Source organism: Toxorhynchites rutilus, chromosome 1 (genome assembly GCF_029784135.1).
Source record: "Toxorhynchites rutilus septentrionalis strain SRP chromosome 1, ASM2978413v1, whole genome shotgun sequence".
Lineage (NCBI taxonomy): Eukaryota > Metazoa > Arthropoda > Insecta > Diptera > Culicidae > Toxorhynchites > Toxorhynchites rutilus.
The window spans coordinates 108,081,366-108,105,609 of record NC_073744.1 but is presented as its reverse complement, the minus strand read 5'-3'; the positions used below and the strand labels follow the sequence as shown (position 1 = coordinate 108,105,609).

The 24,244-nt window shown below is 44.4% G+C and overlaps 1 protein-coding gene across 1 annotated transcript in view; it reads left to right on the top strand.

Moving 5' to 3' along the window:
* Positions 1 to 24,244, top strand: part of LOC129763622 (uncharacterized) — a 257,711-nt gene that overhangs the window by 186,473 nt on the left and 46,994 nt on the right. The gene's annotated exons all lie outside the window — the stretch shown is intronic.

Below are 24,244 nucleotides of genomic sequence, written 5' to 3'. Positions count from 1 at the left end.
ATGAGAAAAAAAATTGCAAAGTATATTTTTTTACTTTTACGTTGGGCGCCAATTTCTGTTACCGACTCTTCTTTGCGGGTCGTTTTCGGATGTGGGAGTTTCAACATAGAACAAATTGTAAGAACTTTTTTTGTGAACTAACCTCTTTATTTTTTTTAATAAATTTGTGTACCGGAATTGTCCACCAGCTCGCGTCGCTCGGCCTTGTCTGCAGCTGCGTTGCAGCTTTGATATCTGGTTGACTGGTACCACCTTCAATACGGATGCACAATGGCACAATCTTCAGTACCTTGCTCTTATTGTATTCCACTGGCACTACCTTCAGCTCGTCGAATTGATGTTCCTGGGACAATCTTCAGCCCGTCGATTATTAGCTGACACAACCTTCAGTTGTGATCAAAGTTTTGAACATCTGCAGAAAAACGTCTTAATGGCTTGGACGCTAATCGATGATTGACCCCAGTTGGGTCATGGTCATTTTATGCATGACGGCCTCCGGAAATACGCTTTGGCGCGATAGGTGGATATTTTATAGCATTATTTGTGGTGAATATTATCCAAGTAACACACAAAACAAAATTTGTGCCAATGTCACAGCTTCCAGTAGCTCAGGGCCTCCGAGAGGCCGGGCTACAAACCACTATGAAGGTAAGCCAACTGAAGCCACCGCTCCACTTTGGGCGGACACATCGAATGGCAACCTGCAGATACTGCTTTTGAGGGCTACAGGAGACAAGGCTCTCCCATCCAACCCCTTCGTAGTCAGCAAGACTATAACGTCGGCAATCAAAAACTTCAAAAACTTCAACAGTGCCAAACCACAGAGTTTGAGCTTGAGCTTGAGCTTGGGTAGACTGTACAATTCGTAGTTGCTCTCCGTGAGTGACCTGAACCAACCAAATAGCACAAAGAACACACAGAATGACGCTTGGGACTAGCAAATCATTCTCGTTGTGCAATTTTCGGCGATTCAAGCTTTAAATGGTCAATAACGACGCCGGCCACGTCCTTACAGTCACCAGGGGAAGGGAAGGAATGTTAGTATGATATTCGCCGCCCGAAGGCCAGAAGGGTCGCCTCTATAGCGTGGTTCCCTAGCGAATATCATGGAAGGGATAGTTGTTAGTAGGGAGAGGCAAGAATCAGGATTCACTGTGGTAAGTGATGTGATTGTGTAACGCGAACTATTGACGATTTTATCTTTAGGTAACCTAAGAAGGAAAACCTATAAAATAAACGTGTTATATATACCATTTTCATCGAACGTTCTTTTAATGTAGGTTTTATAGAAGTCCAATCGTAGCGGGGAAATTTTTTTCAGGAAACCTGATAAGGTAACCGGGAAAACTTTTGTAAAACTAATAAACCAAATTATACATCGTATTTCATCATAAGTATTCTTAACAAACTGTATTTGGGGAACCTGAGAAGGTCACTGAGAGATACATTGCATTAATTAACAAGTGTACTTTTTATTGAACTTTAATCGCGACGGCATAGGGTTTTTTTTAGAAACCTGAGAAGGTAACCGAAAACTCCTTTAGAACTAATAAGTCTAGAAACATATATCGCCATTCATCGCACACACACCTTATCAAACTCCAAATGCGACTTTGGAGACCTATACTTGGGAGTCCTAAGAAGATCACCGAGAGCTCGTCTAAAACTAATTGGACCGGCAATATACCTCGTTGATCATTGAGCGTACCATTTATAAAAAATTAAAGAATGAAAGAGTTGAAGAACTAACCAATTAAATATTAAAGAATTCAACAATTAGAGAACTGCAGAATTAAAGAACTAAAGCATGAACGAAACCAAGAATAAAGGAACCAAAGTATCAAAGAATTAAGGAATCAAACAATTAAAGATCTAACGAGCCTCCGTTCTGTTGAGCACGAAAACTACTCAACACTTTATGTACCCTATACACGCGCCGGAGAACTACAGCATCCACCTAGCGGAACACGAGACGCTTCCCCTTCTTTTTTTACTTGCAACACCCCTAGCTGGTTCGGCACTCCGCTTATATCCCCAGAACATATACACGAACACACACAAGTGACACATACCAGATCGGGTCACCTCCCTCGCACACCCACACAACCAGAAGGCATTCACTGGATATCTGTTTGTACAGCATAACACAATGTACGATCAAAAATTATACACACCCACACACCAGAACAGGCCTACCACGTAACAAATAAACAAATCTACAGGTCAAGAAACAAATCCATATGACAACAATCACACGAGCAACAAATAAAAACAGAGAACAGTAAAACATACAACCACACCACCCTGAACCCCTTGAATGGAAATGACGAGTCCAGTTCGTCATAAACTTTCCTGCACAATTCGACAATAACGAGCCGCACTCGCCAGAAACTATTGAGGTTTGATGCTTTTTTTAAAGCAGCATCTGTAAGTCGTATCGAGTCTATTGCTTTGCTATTCTTGTGTGCATGCTTCTAGCTACCGTTATAATGCAAACTGTATAAATCCACGCCGCCATGCAGTGTTGACTGAAAACAAACCATCGTTCTAGGGGTCAATGAAGAACACGCTCCCCATTCTACACTGATTCAAAACCCGCTGCATGCGTCGAAACCAGCCTCCATGCCAAGAATACATGTGTTCCTCTCTGCTCTCTGCAGTACACAGTACAACATAAGCCAGCAAAACAGTAGACTCGAGAGACAGAGACATAAGCGCACATGTAGTTCGATAAAAAGAAGAGACACAAATACAGATACTACTTAGCTTAAAAAGTGTTGTGGCCAATTCAACACCAACTGCCGATATGTGTGAACCCAGCTGTCCATCGCATCTTCCGCCTCCCACAGCATCGTGCTGCTCTCGTACTAGTAGAGTTTTTCGGTGATGCTCTCAAAACTCAATTACAAGAACTCTCAAGTTCACACGCACACCGCTTAGACCTACATTCGCTGTGTTGGTGACTAAAAAGCGAAAATTTCGTTTTGCTCTCTGTAGCTCTCTGAGCTGAAATACACAAACACACCGAAACTGGGCCAGCGATGAGGAAGTATTTTCTCAACTAAAAAGCATATCCATTTCGTAGCCAAAATTCACGGATCCTCCAAACCGAATGATTCCATTTCACTAAATCGCGACAGGAAATCATATTGGCCATAAAAATGCCAACTTTCACGCACAAAAAACAGATTCAATCGCCACAATCCGTAACAAAACAAGGAGCACAAAAACACACGTCTGTCGCGGACCGATGCACCACTGATATCTTCAACAGTGCCAAACCACAGAGAGACGAAAAAAAAGAACCTTCAATATATTCTTACCACCAGGGACGAGGAATCAGTAGGTAAGCTTCTCCAAATTAATAAACTCATTGACAACACACCTGTAGAGATTATCTTCCACCCCACCTTAAACCAACGCAAATGCGTGGTTACATGCAGAGACGTGATTAATATAACCGAAACCGAATTGCTGAAAGAGCTTTCCGATCAGAAAGTGATCGATGTCAAGCGAATCACCAGAAAGGAAGGAGAAGAAATTATCCCCACAGCTACACTAATCATAACGCTTCGTGGAACCGTTGTTCCCGAATTCATTTATTTCGGTTTCATTCGCGCTGGGACTCGGAATTACTATCCGAATCCAATGCAGTGCTTCAAATGTTTGATCGTGGTATCTCTTACAAAGAAGCAAAAACCATTTCCAACACCCAAAATGGTCCAACTTTTTCGAGCGTCTTGCAAGACAGGCTTAACATTCGGGAACCAGTAGCTGGCTGCAAGTGCAAATGCAGCTGCGCCTCGGCCGTTCCGACCGCTTCTAGTCGCGAAAGCACCCCCTCAATCATAGACACAACCATGACAGAATCGTCTACTGAAAGTTCAACAACCGAATCCGATAGTGAATCGGTAATTTCTATGGATACCTCTGAAGGCCCGAAAAAAAACAAAAGAAAAATTTCGAAAGGTTCATCCTCAGATTCAGATCCAAAATCTGAAGATGAAACCCAAACTAACAAAGACAAGAAAAGAACAAAAAACGATCAAAGAACTACACCAACAACAACACACATCAAACAAAAAACAACTACAACAAGGCACATTCCACAAAAAACAACACACACACAACAAACTCTCCAAATACCTCTACACCAAACAAGAACGACATCAATACCTCGAAGAAAGCTTCTCTTTCCAAGGGTAAAGGACCATCGAACTAATCCTCTTTGGATAGTTCAAGCATACACACAATTAAGACTTAGAAATTAGAGTTAAAAACACCAACACATTCACTCCAACACAGACATTCGGGATACAATGGAACATCAGAAGTATCCGACAAAATATTCTAGAATTGAAAATGCTTATTTCGAACTCTAATCCCACAGTCATAGCCCTTCAAGAAACTATGACTCCAAATAACTTCGATAAAAATTTAATTTCAAAGTACATCACATACTTTAAAGAGGGTCTCAACCCCTCAAAGCACGGAGTTGCAATCGCAATCAAGGTTAGCACTCCACATGATCTTCTCCCCATTACCACCGACCTTCAGGCAGTGGTAGTGCGCATTCAACACCCCTTTCCAATTACAGTTGTCAGCATCTACATTACTCCAAATTCTGATCCGGCTATTCTTCGCGGCCAGCTGGACCATCTGTTTAGCCAACTTCCCACCTCAATCATGCTTATGGGTGATTTCAACGCCCACTCATACGCCTGGGGAGGCGCATACCTCGATCAAAAAGGATCTATAATCGAAGATTTTATCTCCGACCATTCCCTACTCCTTCTAAACAACGGCCAACACACCAGAATTCATCATACTGGTACTACTTCGGCCATTGATCTTACTATGGTATCACACAAACTCTCTTCAAAACTTTCTTGGAACATTCACGATGATACCTGCGGCAGCGATCATTTTCCAATTCTCATCTCCTTCGGCCAATCTTCTCCAGAGTTTCCGACAAGGCCAAGATGGAAATTTGAATACGCTGACTGGGCTGCCTATCAATTTGATATTGAAAACCTCCTTTCCGCTAAACAAGACTGGACAGCCGAGGAGTTCTCCAAAGTTGTCCTAGAAGTTGCAATGTTGCACATCCCTAGAACCAGTGGCATCCCTGGCAGGAAGTGCGTCCCATGGTGGTCGCCTGAGGTGAAGGCAGCGATCAAAGGTCGACGTAAGGCCTTGCGCAAACTAAGAAAGGCCCATCCGGATAACCCCCATAAGCCCACTCTGCTCACAGAGTTCCAAAGGTCTCGAACTGCCATTAATTCAGCCAAACACAATAGTTGGGCTAAATTCGTCAGCGAAATTAACCCTAACACGTCGACAAAGGAGTTATAGAGTAAGATTGGTAGGCTTCATGGCAAGAAAAGAAGCAAAGAGTATAATCTTCTTATTAATGGTCAATACACCAATGACCGGAAAATCATCGCCGAGGCGTTCGGAGAATTCTTTGCATCTGCCTCCTCCAATCAAAATTACGACAAAACCTTTCAAACCCACAAAACGGAATGCGAAAAAATTCCCATCGATTTTCATACCGATGTGGAATTTGACTTCAACAAAAACCTCTCCCTCAAAGAGCTCGATTGGGTACTGAACAAAGTCAAACAAGGATCCACCGGACCCGACGACATCAGCTACCCGATGCTAAAGAAACTACCCCATCTCGGGAAAAAAGCACTTCTGAAGCTCCTCAACAAAGTCTGGGACAGTGGAACCCTCCCCAGTTGCTGGAAAGAGGGTTTAATGATCTGTATCCCGAAACCAGACATGAACAGTCATCTTCTCGACAATTTCCGCCCCATCACTCTTCTAAGTTGTGTTGGGAAAGTCATGGAAAAAATAATAAATCGACGCTTAACGACCTTTCTAGAGTCAAATAAGCTGATTGATTCCAGACAATTCGCATTCCGCCCGGGAAAAGGTACAGAAGATTGCCTCGTAGCAATCGAAAAAATCCTAGACGACGCAACTGAGAAATTACAGAACATAGATATCGTTTCACTTGACCTATCCAAGGCCTTCGATCGGGCATGGAGATACCCAGTGCTGAAAAGCCTTTTCAACTGGGGGATTCGTAGGAGGTTAGTCCTCTTCATAAAAAGTTTCCTTGAAAACCGGTCTTTCAAAACCATCATCAACAAACAATAGGTCTTCTTTAAAAATCCCTGAAAACGGTTTCCCCCAAGGCTCAGCACTTTAACCTACCCTTTTCAACATTGCTATGCAATCCATCTTCGAACTAATTCCCGATCACATAAAGATCATAGTCTATGCAGATGACATAACTCTCATCTCTACGAGCTCTTCGGCTTAAATCAGAGAAAGAGGCTTCAAAAAAAAAAAAATTTTAGTTTTAAAATTTCCCCGGAGAAATCCAAGCACATGTACATTGGAAAACATCTCAGTAGGAGAACCTATCTTCAACTTAACAAAATCCCGATCCCCACAACGAGGACCTTGAAAATACTAGGAGTTACTTTTGATAAGAAACTCAACTTCTTACCACATTCCCAAAAGACCAAAATAGCCACCAGAATGAAACTGAACATCATCAAGGCTATTGCAGGCAACCTAGCCTCTGGTCACAGAAAAACACTGCTGAATATTGTAAACGTTTGGTTGGTGCCAAAAATATAGGTGAATAGGCACCTTCAGCCGCGGAGGGGACGGTGTGTTAAACACCATTCAACCAGTTTACAATAATCAAATTGATCTTCTTAAGGCTGTCCGAGCGGGAGACCCTTCTCCAAAAACAGGAAGTGGGTTATATCTATGGTATAACCGCAAGGGTGACGTAGGACTATCGTTGATTTAGAGATCATTTGTATGAAGTTGAATCTGAATTCATTCTGAATGAATGAATATTTGGAGAACTTCGAAAACGAGAGCGTTACGTTGGAGGCACAAGGTTTTATGCATCCAATATTGGATACGGAAATATCCTACTGATGGGGAAGAATAATCTTCAGAAGCTATCCTGTTGATTGCGATTGATTGAATATATTTTGAAAATTCCCAAAGGAACTGGCAGATTATTTTCAGTAACGATTAGATATTTCCACATTTTCCTCGATACTGGAAGCCCACCAGTGGTTAATGCTAATTCGATAACCACCTGTTAATAGCACTTGATTGAAACATATTTGGTCACAGTGTTACATGGATAGAAAACATTCAATTAAACTCTTTCACATGAATATATTTTGAAAATTCCCAGAGGAACTGGCAGATTATTTTCAGTAACGATTAGTTATTTCCACATTTTCCTCGATACTGGAAGCCCACCAGTGGTTAATGCCAACTCGATAACCACCTGTTAATAGCACTTGATTAAAACATATTTGGTCACAGTGTTACATGGATAGAAAACATTCAATTAAATTCATTCACATGAATATATTTTGAAAATTCCCAAAGGAACTGGCAGATTATTTTCAGTAACGATTAGATATTTCCACATTTTCCTCGATACTGGAAGCCCACCAGTGGTTAATGCCAACTCGATAACCACCTGTTAATAGCACTTGGTTGAAACATATTTGGTCACAGTGTAACATGGATAGAAAACATTCAATTAAACTCTTTCACATGAATATATTTTGAAAATTCCCAAAGGAACTGGCAGATTATTTTCCAGCAATGATTAGATCTTTCCGGAACTTTCTCGATGCTGAATGGCATCCTAACGGAAAGAGTTCTGCGCGTGTATGTGTTGATCCTTCGCCGTCCACCTCCTCCAGCACGTTAGGCAACGATGTTGTCTTGTCGATGTCCTCACGAAAAATGAATGTGTCTCACCACCAGAATATCGCTTAAGTATGCTTTTTGTGTGTGATTGAATCGAGAGAAGGTGTGGTTTACGATGGCAATTTGGAAGGCAAACTAGAGGGGAAAGAACTCTCTGAGCTCGGAACTTTCGGCGACTGAGCAATAATCGATTGCGGGCGCATACAATATTGGATAAGGAAATATCCTACTGATGGGGAAGAATAATCGTCTGAAGCTATCCTGTTAATTGCGATTGATTGAAAAACCACAAAACCAAATGTATTTGGTCACAGTGTTATAGAAAACAGTGGATAGAAAACATTCAATTAAACTCTTTCACATGAATATATTTTGACAATTCCCAAAGGAACTGGCAGATTATTTTCAGTAACGATTAGATATTTCCACATTTTCCTCAATACTGGAAGCCCACCAGTGGTTAATGCCAACTCGATAACCACCTGTTAATAGCACTTGATTGAAACATATTTGGTCACAGTGTAACATGGATAGAAAACATTCAATTAAACTCTTTCACATGAATATATTTTGAAAATTCCCAAAGGAACTGGCAGATTATTTTAAGTAACGATTAGATATTTCCACATTTTCCTCGATACTGGAAGCCCACCAGTGGTTAATGCCAACTCGATAACCACCTGTTAATAGCACTTGATTGAAACATATTTGGTCACAGTGTTACATGGATAGAAAACATTCAATTAAACTCTTTCACATGAATATATTTTGAAAATTCCCAAAGGAACTGGCAGATTATTTTCCAGCAATGATTAGATCTTTCCGGAACTTTCTCGATGCTGAATGGCATCCTAACGGAAAGAGTTCTGCGCGTGTATGTGTCGATCCTTCGCCGTCCACCTCCTCCAGCACGTTAGGCAACGATGTTGTCTTGTCGATGTCCTCACGAAAAATGAATGTGTCTCACCACCAGAATATCGCTTAAGTATGCTTTTTGTGTGTGATTGAACCGAGAGAAGGTGTGGTTTACGATGGCAATTTGGAAGGCAAACTAGAGGGGAATGAACTCTCTGAGCTCGGAACTTTCGGCGACTGAGCAATAATCGATTGCGGGCGCATACAATATTGGATACGGAAATATCCTACTGATGGGGAAGAATAATCTTCTGAAGCTATCCTGTTAATTGCGATTGATTGAAAAACCACAAAACCAAATGTATTTGGTCACAGTGTTACATGGATAGAAAACATTCAATTAAACTCTTTCACATGAATATATTTTGAAAATTCCCAAAGGAACTGGCAGATTATTTTCAGTAACGATTAGATATTTCCACATTTTCCTCGATACTGGAAGCCCACCATTGGTTAATGCCAACTCGAAAACCACCTGTTAATAGCACTTGATTGAAACATATTTGGTCACAGTGTAACATGGATAGAAAACATTCAATTAAACTCTTTCACATGAATATATTTGGAAAATTCCCAGAGGAACTGGCAGATTATTCTCAGTAACGATTAGATATTTCCACATTTTCCTCGATACTGGAAGCCCACCAGTGGTTAATGCCAACTCGATAACCACCTGTTAATAGCCGCGCGTGTATGTGTGTGTAGCGATGTCTTCCCAGGGAACCGTTTGTGGCATCACTCTCCTCCTGATAGGTTCCCTTCTGGCATAGGATGCACAAACAGGCTCTTGGTGACACCGTTCATCCGCGCTTTCATGATAAATAAAGAGCTTCACCGCAACAGCGACAACATGCTCCAATCGCTGTTCAATTAGAACTGAGTGGATTTCCGAGCGCCGCTCGCTTATATACCGATTGGTGATTTCAATAGCCTGTTTTGAAAGCAATTTTAAGACTATTGAAACAAGTTTTTGGATCAAAAAGTAACAAGTATATAACGCGTAGACATTTTATCTTTCGAATGAATTGTTTATCATACCATTTCGTTCAATTGTTTAGGAGCTATTAACGCTCAAAATCTCGGTCTCCGGCGTAACGCTTTCGTTTTCGAAACTTTGATTTTACACCCCGGTATAGAAATGAAAGACGTAGTCCTACGTCAAAATCAAAGCTTGCTTCAATAACCTCATTGCATCCAATTTTCAAATTAATCACCAGGTATATACAGATGGTTCAGTCAATGCCGATGAAGTTGGATGTGGAATTTTTGAGAGTAGATACATAGGTAGCTTTTCTCTTCCACCGCAATGTTCCATCTTCAGTGCGGAAGCTTTCGCTCTTTTAATAGCTACCCAAGAATGCACCCATGATTTCCTTCCTACCACAATATTTTCCGACTTAGCTAGCTATCTCCATGACCTTCTAAGTGGAAACAGCAACGCGTTAAGAACGCGTTCAATAGTGCCAGCTGGGAGGCCATCGCGACTGCGCTCCACACGATGAAAGTCCCAGACTACCTGTGTAGAATACTGAGAAGCTACTTCGAGAACCGTGTGCTGGTGTACGAGACAAACACGGGCCAGGCGCAGATTAAAACTACGGCGGGAGTTCCGCAGGGCTCTATCCTGGGCCCATCGCTCTGGAACAGTATGTACGATGGTGTACTAAAACTGAATCTGCCCAGAGGTGTGGAGATCATTGGCTTCGCGGATGACATCGTTATTCTCGCGACAGGGGAATCTTTGGAACGGGTCGAAATGCTCGCGACCGAGTCGATAGACATGATCGGAAGGTGGATGCAAAGTGTGAAACTGCAGATAGCCCACCACAAGACGGAAATGCTGATTGTCAGCAACCGCAGGGCGGTGCAACGTGCAGAAATCACAATTGGAGAGCACTCGATAACCTCGAAGCGAGACCTAAAATACCTGGGGGTGCAGATCGACGATCGACTGAACTTCAACAGTCACGTCGACTACGCTTGTAAAAAAGCAACGAAGGCAATCAATGCACTGACACGAATCATGCCCAACAACTTTGGCCCAAGCAGCAGCAAGAGGCACCTCTTGGCTAGTGTCTCCTCATCGACACTACGTTACGGTGGTCCAGCCTGGATCGCGGCGTTAGAAACTCAGCGGAACACGAAGAGGCTGAATAGTACGTACCGGCTCATGGCGATGCGAGTCGCGAGTGCGTACAGAACCGTGTCAACAGAAGCGGTCTACGTCATAGCCAGGTTGGTCCCCATAGACATCATCTTGGCGGAGGACAGCGAGTGCTATAGGAGGAGGGGAACCAGAGGAATCCGGAAGCTAATGAGGGCGGAGTCGATGGCTAGGTGGCAGCAAGAGTGGAGTGCCGCGCAAAACGGCAGGTGGACGCACAGGCTCATACCGACACTAATGGGCTGGGTGAACAGGAAACACGGAGAGGTAAATTTCCATCTAACGCAGTTTTTGTCTGGTCATGGCTGCTTCAGGCAGTATCTGCACCGGTTCGGACACGCAAGATCGCCTCTTTGTCCGGAGTGTGGAAATGTGGAGGAAACACCGGAACACATCGTATTCGAATGTCCCAGATTCACCACAGTGCGTGAGGGGCTGCCTACCCTTCATGCTGGGAACATCGTGGAGGAAATGTGTCGTGACGAGGGCACCTGGAACGCAGTAAACAGTGCAATCGTACATATCATGTCCGAGCTACAGCGGAAGTGGAGGACCGACCAGCATGCGGATAACGCCTGACCATAAGAGATGAATAATCGAGACGGCTGTAGTACCGGATAGTCCCCCCCCGAGAGCCGCCGTGACGGAGTGCGCGTCATGTTGGAGGGCACTACCTAATCGGCGCTCCGCTGGGAAGAGAAATCCTGCGAGGGTGACTGTGACGGGGCGCGCGTCAAGTTGGAGGGCGCTTCCTAATCGGTGCACGTCTCGACAGGTAACCGGATACTGCCACGGAGAAGAGCAAAAATGCCTGCCTGGCAACGCCTGATCGTGGCCTGGATGGAGAAACACAGCGAACGATTCGAAGGAGCGAGCATCAAGGATGAAACCATGATCAAAATGGTGCATACCCCACGAGAGTAGCTGTGACGGAGTGCGCGTCATGTTGGAGGGCACTACCTAATCGGCGCTCCGCTGGGAGAGAAATCCTGCGAGGGTGACTGTGACGGGGCGCGCGTCAAGTTGGAGGGCGCTTCCTAATCGGTGCACGTATCGACAGGTAACCGGATACTGCCGCGGAGAACAGCAAAAATGCCTGCCTGGCAACGCCTGATCGTGGCCTGGATGGAGAAACACCGCGAAGGATGAAGCCGTGATCAAAATGGTGTATACCCCACGAGAGTAGCTGTGACGGAGTGCGCGTCATGTAGGAGGGCACTACCTAGTCGGCACTCCGCTGGGAAGAGAAATCCTGCGAGGGTGATTGTGACGGGGCGCGCGTCAAGTTGGAGGGCGCTTCCTAATCGGTGCACGTCTCGACAGGTGAGAAATCCCGCGAGGGTGACTGTGACGGGTTGCGCGTCAAGTTGGAGGGCAATTCCTAATCGGTACACGTCTCGACGGGTAAATGGATGCCTGCGAAGAGGACATAAGCGCAGTGGAATGAAAAGCGAATAGAGAGAAAAAATGTTGAGAAAAAGGGAAGGACAAAGGTTCTCAAATGGGGATCAACATAGGGTAGGAGCCTGCCTGTTGGTCTCAAATGTTCCTATCTCACGCCTCCACGAAGATCATATGACGACATTTTTAGATCGGGCGTGAACTGGAAACACACACCTGGTCTTGGCTCCGAGAACGGGTGTCGAAAGTGGCTAAGTGAGGGGGTGCGAGCGAGTCAGAGCGCTATATCTCTCCCGGGGAAGGCCTCCCGGGTCATGGAGGCCTTGCCAACCCGCTGTCTCCCGGGCAAAGGAGATACACCCAATAAAATGGAGCTACGATCACGAAGAATAATTAGAATGCGATCACCCGAGGAGGGTCCCCGAACTGGAGCTGGTCCTGGAACGGGCGTAAGAGCGAGCGGCCAGCGGCTGGAGGGCGATGTGCAAGAGCGGGCCACCAGCCGGGTTCAACCCGAAGAGCTACCGCCACACAGAAACAGCAGCCATCGACATCACCCAAGAAACGCTGCGCCTACGAGACGTGTTGCGACTGCCAGACGACAGTCGTCCACTCTTGTGGGTACCACTAGGCGCCGGATCATGTGGACACACGAAATGAATGAATTCGTGATCCGCGCCTATTACATCTGCACTGCTTTGGAGACGGACATGAGTGGTCGCCCTCGAATACTAACAATGTTCGAGGAAGCGTATCCAGAGTTCGTTGGGAGGCTTGATCAGAACGCGATGAACGCGAGGCGTAGAGCGATAGTACGCAACAACATGCTCTCCCAAACGCAAATCGACGAGATCAAGCAGCAGGTGCAGAGAGAAATAAGCTCCAGGAACAACAGAGCAAGCGATGTGTCGAGACGAAGTTCAGTACGGCTGAGCAATTCATTCGCGAGTGGGGCACGCGAATCAGCACCAGTGGAGGCCACAGTACAACAACCCCCTGAGCCGGAAGACCCACAGCCAGATCAACAACTACTACGCGATCTGGTCTTCCACTACGACGAGGCGATCTCACAGTTCCGCGACACAGACCCATTGTCGCGCCCCAGGATCCCGAAGTTGCAGCATTCCCGCAGGCTGACAAGTGCAGTAAAGCTCATGAACGAGCACGTTCTTCCGCTGCACTTGGTTGATGCTGAGAACATGGAGGAGCTGCAACTGAAAGTTTACTGTGCTGCTGTGGCGACCGCCAAAAGTTTAGGATACCGTATTAGGCCAAGAGGCGGACTGCTCCAACATCTCCGTGAAAGGCGTGAGCCTCCATGGCGAAGGAGATTGGAGCAACGGATCCTAAACAAGTGCGCCGCAATTGGAAGACTGATGGCGTACAAAAGAGGCAGCAGATCGGCGAAATTATGTCGCCAAGTTGCTGTGATCGTGCGGCCTACTGAACTTCGCCAGCTGGGAGCTCACCAGCTGACGGAAAAACTCGACACACTGGTACAGCAATTGAGCGTCCTTACAAAACGGCTGAAACGTTACTCTGACTCTGCAAAGCGCCAGGAACAAAATCGGATGTTCAGAGATAACGAGAAAGCGTTCTACGACCACATTAGCGACGAGAAGCCCGACTACCGCGAAGGTTTGCCAGATATTAGCGATGTGACGAACTTCTGGGCTGGTATTTGGGAGACCCCAGTAGAACATCGCGACGGGCAAATGTGGTTAAGACGGGAGGAGGAGAGTTGTGGTGAAATTGGAGAGATGCCAGCTATCATCGTCGGAGAGAACGATGTCCGCGAAGCCTCGCGGTACCTGAGGAACTGGGCAGCACCAGGCCCCGATGGTGTTCAGAACTTCTGGCACAAGAAGCTGACCGTCGCACATCCAAAGATAGCTGAGTGCTTCAACAAGGTGCTACGTGACCCACACAACCTTCCTGAATTCGCCACCCGTGGCGTCACCTTCCTCCTCCCGAAAGACAGCAACACATTGAACCCATCAAAGTACAGACCGATAACGTGCCTATCGAGTCTGTACAAAATACTGAGCAGCATAATTACCGCCAAAGTTTCTGCTCACTGCGAACAGCATCACATCATCGCAGAAGAGCAGAAAGGATGCAGGAAAAATACGCATGGCTGCAAAGACCAGGCCATCATCGACGCAACCATAGTCGGCCAGGCGGTTTATAACCAGCGGAACCTAAGCATGGCCTATATCGATTACAGGAAGGCTTATGACTCCATACCTCACTCGTTTCTCGTCCGGGTATTGGAGCTCTACAAAATTGATCCCGTCGTCGTTAGGTTCCTGCAGCATGCGATGAGGCAGTGGAGTACGTCTCTGCACCTCAGTGATGGGGAAAATGTGTTGCAGTCTAGAACGCTGCAGATAAAGAGGGGGATATTCCAAGGCGACTCTTTCAGCCCGCTTTGGTTTTGTCTGGCACTGAACCCCCTCAGTAGGACGCTCAATAGAAACGGTCATGGCTATAAAATAAGGTATGGCGACGGCGCCCACGAAGAAGTGACCCATACCTTCTACATGGATGATCTCAAGGTCTACGCTGATTCACGTCAGCGTCTAGGTGTAGCTATCCGGGTTGTCGAAGACATAAGCAGGGACATCTGCATGGAGTTCGGCCTCGACAAGTGCCGCTGTGTCCATCTGCTGAAAGGGCAGCTTACCGAATCCGGAGGTTACGAGGTCTATGACGGCGAGTTCATAAGAGACATGGTTCGTGGCGAATCCTATAAATATCTTGGATTCCGACAGCTCACCGGGATTCGCCACTCCGACATCAAGACGGAGCTGCGAGACAAGTTCTTGAGTCGAGTGAACTGTGTCCTGAGGACTTTCCTCAACGCGGGGAACAAGGTACGCGCGATCAACACATTCGCGGTTCCCCTGCTGACCTTCAGTTTTGGTGTAGTCAAATGGAGCAAAACTGACCTAGAGGACCTTGAGAGGAGGATGAGGAAAGCATTTAAAGAGGCCGGAATGCACCATCCTCAATCGGCACTGGAGAGAGTTTCACTGCCACGCAAAGAAGGGGGACTTGGAATAGTCGACATATCTGCACTGTGTGTTGCCCAGGTACGACAACTGCGCGAGTACTTCGCAGAACGCGCCAACCAAAACGCGCTATACCGGGCTGTCTGCGCCGCCGACAGAGGATACAGCGCTCTGCACTTGGCGCAAGCGGAGTACCAACTCAACTGCAATCTGCAGACAGTGGAGGAGAAGATTGCAGCTTGGAAGCAGAAGGCAGTGCATGGTGCCCACCCCCATCAACTGGACCGGCCACACGTCGACAAGGCCGCATCTAATCTGTGGCTAACGCGTGGTGAACTCTCTTCAGTAGTAGAAGCCGACATGATAGCCATCCAGGACAGGATAATGCCGACGAGAAACTGCAGGCGGTACGTCTGGCATCAAGACGTTGATGACATTTGCCGGATGTGTCATCAACCAGGTGAAAACATAGAGCACATTATGGGAGGCTGTCCCGTTTTGGTCAACGCAGCCTACACCGAGCGCCACAACAACGTGGCCCGTATTGTTCATCGACAACTGGCGCTCCAATGTGCTCTACTGGAAGACAACGTACCAAACTACCGGTACCTGCCTGCACCTGTCCTGGAAAATGACCGTTTCAAGCTGTACTGGGATCGCACTGTTCTGACCGACCTCTCGATCCACCACAACCGGCCAGATATAATGGTTTACGACAAGAGCGACCGCAAAGTCACCATCATCGATGTCGCTATTCCACTGAACCAGAATCTGGAGGAGACCCACGGTCGCAAAATCTGCAAGTACCGACCATTGGCCGTGGAGCTCAAGGAACTGTGGGGGCTAAGGGAGGTCCCAAGAATTGTTCCAGTCGTTCTCTCTGGAACTGGAATTGTCCCGAAGACACTTCTGGAAGCGCTAAAGGTGTTGAATATGGAGAAGGAATTGGCCGGCATCCAAAAGTCGGTCATCCTTAGCACCTGCGCGATTGTCCGACAATTTCTCGGTCAGGACTGAAACAGCACGAGCATGCAGATACGTGCATTCCGCAGAGCCTAGTCCCCCTTTGGCATTCAGAAGCCCGGGGGTAGGTGAAAATTCTGGCTAGGTTCGCCTAGTTAAGAAGTGAGATAAGTCTGCAAAAAAAAAAAGAAACAGCAAACACCCATGGATAATACAAACAGAAGAGGCTGCTTCAGATAAAAACATCTCCTTCTGCTGGGTTCCTGGTCACTCAGGAATCCGCGGAAACACAGCCGCCGACATATTGGCCGGCAAGGGCAGCAAAATGGAACCCCCAGACATGCCCTGTCCTCCATCTGACATTGTCCGCTGGGTAAAACAGCAAGTCCGTGAAAGTTGGGACATAGGCTGGATAAGCAGCCGTCCCACTCATCTTCATAAAATCAAAAATTCCACTCTCCCTTGGGAGGACCGTCTTAATAGTAGGGAAAGGCAAGTCCTTACCCGTCTTCGAATTGGGCACACTAACTTCACCCACTCACACTTGTTCTGCAGAGCCGAAAAACCCCAATGTGCTTGCAACGAAGCTCCGGTTTCCGTTAGCCATCTTTTACTTGAATGTCAACATACCAAAGATGCTCGAGCCCGACACAACATAGGTCAGAGTCTCCGAGATATCCTCAGTAGAGACGAGACCCAAGAAACCAATTTAATTGCGTTTCTGAAAGAAACCGACTTCTTTGGTAAAATCTAAATCGAAATACTAAATACCTTGGAAATTGCTTATTAAAGTTCGCCACTTCACAGTCATGTATGCGTGTTTATGTGTGTATACACATGTATGTACGGGTCGGAAGGAAGGAATTTATACATGTATATATACGCATTCAACAATAATAAATAACAAATAATATAATATATACTTTCATACCCACATCTATCTTCTATCCATTACATTATACTTTAATCAACTTCCTATTCCTACAGCCACACTCACCAAGGAGGATAAATTCATTAAATAAACCTCTCCATTTTCAGCTCTACTATATACCATTAAATTCAAAACCACTATATTTTATTCAAACTGTATTTCACTTCATTCAGCGAGTGGCAAACGCAATCGCAAAACGGCAGCAGGTAGAAGAAAGAAAAAGTTTGTTTATACAGACTGTTTTGGTGGCAAAACCAGCCACCGTAAAACACGGCGCTTTACAGGGCCATTAAACCATTCAAAAAAGAGTTATTAAAAGTTTTTCACAATACCAATGCATTCTAAATTGACATAATATGACATATAATATAAACTGTTTTGTTTTGTTTATGCTTGTTCTTGAACTGGTTGGGGTTTTTTAAATTGATCATTCAGTTTTCACAAACCCATGTATGGTTTCCGAATTAAAAGTGGCTTCAAATTACAACATATTGTATGCAGGATGGCATTAACGAATTTTCTCGGTAGTAAGAACTGATTTCTTTAGTTGATAACTGATGTTGAAAATTGACTGACGTTACATCATCATTGCATAGAGAAATAACTAAGGAGCAACACGATGAGCTATGTATTTCCTGCTGCTCTGTTCTTATTTTAAAGGACTTTAATCCGAAGGTCATCCGTCCCTGTATTTACTCTTGGTGTTTCAGAACGCTTATAGCTCGTTTATTTCTCGACAGATCGTAGAGTTCGTCTCCAAAACCTCAGTTCTTTTTCATTTTTATTTACTTTGTTTGCGGAGACTACAAATCTTACAATTCATTCGTCTTAAGGTACGGTAATGTGCTCAATAGTGAAATATATGATAGTGAACGAGCTGATGACCACCTGTACATTCCTTATCACAGCCATCATTTTGATTGTACGATATGTGTATACGCCGAAAGATGCCCGACGTTGAACATTTAATAAGTACAAAGCCTTCAGAAAAAAATCAAGAATCAAGTTTGTAAAAAAAAAACGCAAAAACACAACACCAAAGGTTCTTTTCAGAACCCCCAACATGTTCATAAAGAGTAAACAGTAAACTAATCCATTTTTCAGGTAGATAGGTAGGAATTCACGTAGAAGAAGAAACTAAAACAATATATTTAAAATATATATTTAGCAAAAGCTGTCCCCTTTGTATAGTCCTACGTCACTCCGGTTATGTCACCGACATTACCCACCCGTCTTTTTCACATTCCTCGTCAGGACACACTCGTTAGTTGGCAGCGCATGTGGAGTGAAGATGAGTTCGGTCGTTGGTTACACACGATTATCCCTAAGGTTTCGACGAGTGCTTGGTTTAAGGGATTGAATGTAGGTCGTGATTTCATTCGCGTGATATCTCGGCTCATGTCCAATCACTACAACCTAAACGCGCATCTCTATCGCATTGGGCTCGCAGCAAACAATCTTTGTGATTGTGGCGATGGCTACCACGACATCGAGCATGTTGTCTGGTCGTGTATCCGGTTCCATGCTGCTCGCTCTCAGCTCTCTAGAGCACTGAGAGCACAAGGCAGACAATCGGATATTCCGTCCGGGATATCTTAGGTAGTCGTGATCCTGATCACTTGTAATACTAACCTCGAGCCGACCGCGAGTAATTGGTTACATATTACTAACATAGATAATAAGAAAAACTGTCAAAATATTGAACTCCGGCCCCGTCAGGCTAACGCCATATGAGCCTTGATAAAAATATATATTTTGGAAAAAAAACTAGAAAACCAGTTTATTATAATATTAGAACAAGAAAACAATCATCGATATTGAGGTATAATTTGCGTAATATCATTTAGCAGTGTAACGTTTATCTCTCCTGTATGTTCTCTCGAGCCTCTCATGGCATTCATTTTATTTTCACTCTGTATCTAAACTTCGAGCGATATCGAGGTACTGGTACTGCTGGTCGCAATCCGAAGTTCAAAAAGAAAAAGGTTTTCAAATACTTCGGGTGCAAGAAAGAGGGCCACAAAATAGCGAATTGCCCCGAGAGAGAGAAAGCGAAGAACCAGGGGTTAGACATCAATTGAATATAGGCTACCCAAAATCAAAATCAATATGGCGTCATTTGTTTATCAACATATCATTTACGAGGATTGAAATCGAAAAATGCGCTGCTTTATTCTAACTGCATGAGCGATTTTCATATTTCGGTTTCACATGGTGGTGTTCACATTTAACATGGAGTTTAAAGTTAGCCACTATTCGACTATATAACCGGACCGAGTTGTAAACAACAGTAATTGATTGAACCAAAATGTCAGCGAACCGCAGCGATATTGGGTACACTGGCAATATGAGGGATTTGACGTTTTAGTCGTACCCCTGTGAAGAACACAGCGAAATCGTCGGCTTTTAGTGCAGAGCCGAGCGAGAGTGGCGTGATGTTTTTGGTGGATGACAGGAAAAGAGAGAGACCGATGAACCGAGTGCAGTGGTATGTTGACTCTGGTGCCACCGAACACTTATGCAATGACAAAAGTTTGTTCTCGAAGCTTTCTCTGTTGGAGAAACCGATGGAAATAGCCGTGGCGAAAAACGGCGAGTGGGAAACAGCCAAATACATTGGCGATGTACCAGTAGTGTCAGTGTTCGGACAAACAGTGATTGAGTGTACAGTGAGTCGCGTTGTTTATTCCAGAGGCAAGATGTAATTAGTAATTTGTGGTATTCGAGAACGGTCGTTTGAATATTTTTCGTGGGTCAACGGTCGTAGCCACTGGGGAAAGGCGGAATAAATTATACGAGTTGAACTTCTTCTCGCGTCAATGCAAAAGAGAGGTGTTGTGTTTTTCGGGACAAATAAGCAAGGCAACCGAGTTATGGCATCGCGTTACTTCGTGAGTTTTATAGACGATTGTTCACGTTTTACAATGGTTTATCTGATCCGGTCGAAGGACGAAGTAGTCGATTGTTTTAGAATGTATGAGGCACAAGTGACGGCAAAGTTCGGAGTGAAAATCTCGCGTTTTCGGTCGGATAATGGAGGGGAATACACCTGTAAGGCGATGCGTTCGTTCTGTGCAAGTAAGGAGATCTGTGAACGTATGAATAGGACCCTCGTTGAGAAGGCGCGTTCAATGCTATTCGATTCTGCTGTTGATCGTGAGTTTTGGGGTGAAGCGATACAAACCGCTACATATTTAACAAACAGAAGCCCGTGTAGTGTTCTTGATTCTAATGTGACACCGTGTGAAGTGTGGGAGGGCAGGAACCCTGACGTTTCAAAGCTGCGTGTTCTTGGATCACAAGTTAACTGCCATATTCCGAAAGAACACCGAAGGAAGCTTGATGAAAAGACATGGAAGGGCATGTTGGAGGGATATTGTGCGAACGGATATCGTTTGTGGAACCCTGAAACGCGGCAAATCGTTGCTGTGCGTGACGTAATCGTTGACGAGAACTCGGATTATTCTAATGGAAATCCGAAGAAACAAGCAGTGCGTGTAGTGAGCGTTTGGGATAACGCTGAAGAATATAGTGGATACAATGATGATCAAGCACAAATAAAAGAGTGCGAGATAACGGAAAATCGTGTTGAAGACTCAGACGGTTTTGATTCACGTGATGACAGTGTTGGTGAACATCCTGTTGCTGTGCAAAGAGATAGTGGAGTAAATCCTTTTCGTGAGCGAAAATCACCGTCATGGCATAAGGACTATGAAATGACCTTTGCCGGAGTTGCACTTGGTGCCATGGATTACGTGGATAATTTGCCGGATACCATAGCTGAACTGAGAGCTCGAGCTGACTGGCCAAAATGGGCGTTGGCGGTTCAGGAAGAGTTGAATTCGTTGCAGAAAAATGGTACGTGGACCTTATGCAAGCTTCCGGAGGGGCGACAGGCGATAACATGTATGTGGATATTCCGTATCAAGCCTGGTGATGATAGAAAACCTGATCGATTTAAAGCGAGATTAGTAGCCAGATGATTTTCCCAGAAGAAAGAGTTTGATTTCACAAAGACATATTCACCAGTTGCTAAATTGGACACCTTGCGTGTTATGTTAGCAGTTGCCAATCAGGAGCGAATGCCAGTTCATCAAATGGACGTGCGGACGGCATTTTTAAATGGTGAAATTTTCAAGGACATCTACATGACCCAAACGGAGGGTATGCAGCAAGAACCTGATTTAGTCTGCAAATCGAATAAATCCCTTTATGGCCTAAAATAGGCATTGGGGGCGAAATAAGCGAAAAAAAATAAGCGATCAATGTTTATAGAAGTGGAGAAGAGTCTTGCCAAGGGTTTCGAAATGACAAATGGAGGAGAAATTTCTAGTTTTCTCGTTATGAAAGTTGAACGGGACCTAAAACGTAGAACGATGAAGATCAGTCAACGAAGATACCTAGAAGCTTTACTCGATCGTTTCAACATGACCGATTGTAAGGCAAGCTCTGTACCGATGGAGTGCCGCCTTCGTTCGGAGAAGGGTATTGAAGAGAATCGTACGAGTAAGCCATACAGAGAACTAATAGGCTGTCTCATGTATGTAACCCTTACTACTCGTCCGGATCTGTCGGCTGCGGTAAATTATTACAGCCAATTCCAATCATGTCCAACAGAAGCGCATTGGATTCATTTAAAACGTGTTTTGCGTTATATCAAGGGCATGCTCAATCTAGGACTGATCTATACGGGACGAAATGATTGTCATTTGATGACAGCTTTCTGTGATGCTGACTGGGCAAACGATATCAGCGACAGGAGATCAATTACTGGATATCTTTTTAAGGTATTTGACTGCACAGTGATTTGGACGACCCGGAAGCAGCGTGCAGTATCTTTGTCTTCGACCGAAGCCGAGTTATGTGCTCTTTGCGAGGCAACCTGTGATGGAGTATGGTTGATGCGTTTACTTGAAGATATTGGCTATAAAATCGAAACGCCGATACCGTACTATGAGGACAATCAATCCACAGTAAGGATAATTGAAGATGTGCTCCCGTGGACGAGTGGTTAGCGTCATAACTAACATGCCGGGTGTTCGGGTTCGATTCCCATCCGGTCGGGGGAATTTTTCGTCAAAGAAATTTTCTCCGACTTGCACTGTGATCACGCGTATTCTAGAGCTTGCCACTCAGAATGCATTCAAGGCGTGTTTTGACGTAGGACTACGTCTAACCGGAAGATATAGGGGGTGAAATGGAAATCTAGGCACTGAACAAGTAGGAAAAAACAGGAAGTGGGTTATATCTATGGTATAACCGCAAGGGAGACGTAGGACTATCGTTGATTTAGAGATCATTTGTATGAAGTTGAATCTGAATTTATTCTGAATGAATGAATATTTGGAGAACTTCGAAAACGAGAGCGTTACGTTGGAGGCACAAGGTTTTATGCATCCAATATTGGATACGGAAATATCCTACTGATGGGGAAGAATAATCTTCAGAAGCTATCCTGTTGATTGAAATTGATTGAAAAACCACAAAACCAAATGTATTTGGTCACAGTGTTACATGGACAGAAAACATTCAATTAAACTCTTTCACATGAATATATTTTGAAAATTCCCAAAGGAACTGGCAGATTATTTTCAGTAACGATTAGATATTTCCACATTTTCCTCGATACTGGAAGCCCACCAGTGGTTAATGCCAACTCGATAACCACCTGTTAATAGCATTTGATTGAAACATATTTGGTCACAGTGTTACATGGATAGAAAACATTCAATTAAACTCTTTCACATGAATATATTTTGAAAATTCCCAGAGGAACTGGCAGATTATTTTCAGTAACGATTAGTTATTTCCACATTTTCCTCGATACTGGAAGCCCACCAGTGGTTAATGCCAACTAGATAACCACCTGTTAATAGCACTTGTTTGAAACATATTTGGTCACAGTGTTACATGGATAGAAAACATTCAATTAAACTCTTTCACATGAATATATTTTGAAAATTCCCAAAGGAACTGGCAGATTATTCTCCAGCAATGATTAGATCTTTCCGGAACTTTCACGATGCTGAATGGCATCCTAACGGAAATAGTTCTGCGCGTGTATGTGTCGATCCTTCGCCGTCCACCTCCTCCAGCACGTTAGGCAACAATGTTGTCTTGTCGATGTCCTCACGAAAAATAAATGTGTCTCACCACCAGAATATCGCTTAAGTATGCTTTTTGTGTGTGATTGAATCGAGAGAAGGTGTGGTTTACGATGGCAATTTGGAAGGCAAACTAGAGGGGAATGAACTCTCTGAGCTCGGAACTTTCGGCGACTGAGCAATAATCGATTGCGGGCGCATACAATATTGGATACGGAAATATCCTACTGATGGGGAAGAATAATCTTCTGAAGCTATCCTGTTAATTGCGATTGATTGAAAAACCACAAAACCAAATGTATTTGGTCACAGTGTTACATGGATAGAAAACATTCAATTAAACTCTTTCACATAAATATATTTTGAAAATTCCTAGAGGAACTGGCAGATTATTTTCAGTAACGATTAGATATTTCCACATTTTCCTCGATACTGGAAGCATACCAGTGGTTAATGCCAACTCGATAACCACCTGTTAATAGCACTTGATTGAAACATATTTGGTCACAGTGTAACATGGATAGAAAACATTCAATTAAACTCTTTCACATGAATATATTTTGAAAATTCCCAGAGGAACTGGCAGATTATTTTCAGTAACGATTAGATATTTCCACATTTTCCTCGATACTGGAAGCCCACCAGTGGTTAATGCCAACTCGATAACCACCTGTTAATAGCACTTGGTTGAAACATATTTGGTCACAGTGTAACATGGATAGAAAACATTCAATTAAATTCTTTCACATGAATATATTTTGAAAATTCCCAAAGGAACTGGCAGATTATTTTCCAGCAATGATTAGATCTTTCCGGAACTTTCTCGATGCTGAATGGCATCCTAACGGAAAGAGTTCTGCGCGTGTATGTGTCGATCCTCCGCCGTCCACCTCCTCCAGCACGTTAGGCAACGATGTTGTCTTGTCGATGTCCTCACGAAAAATGAATGTGTCTCACCACCAGAATATCGCTTAAGTATGCTTTT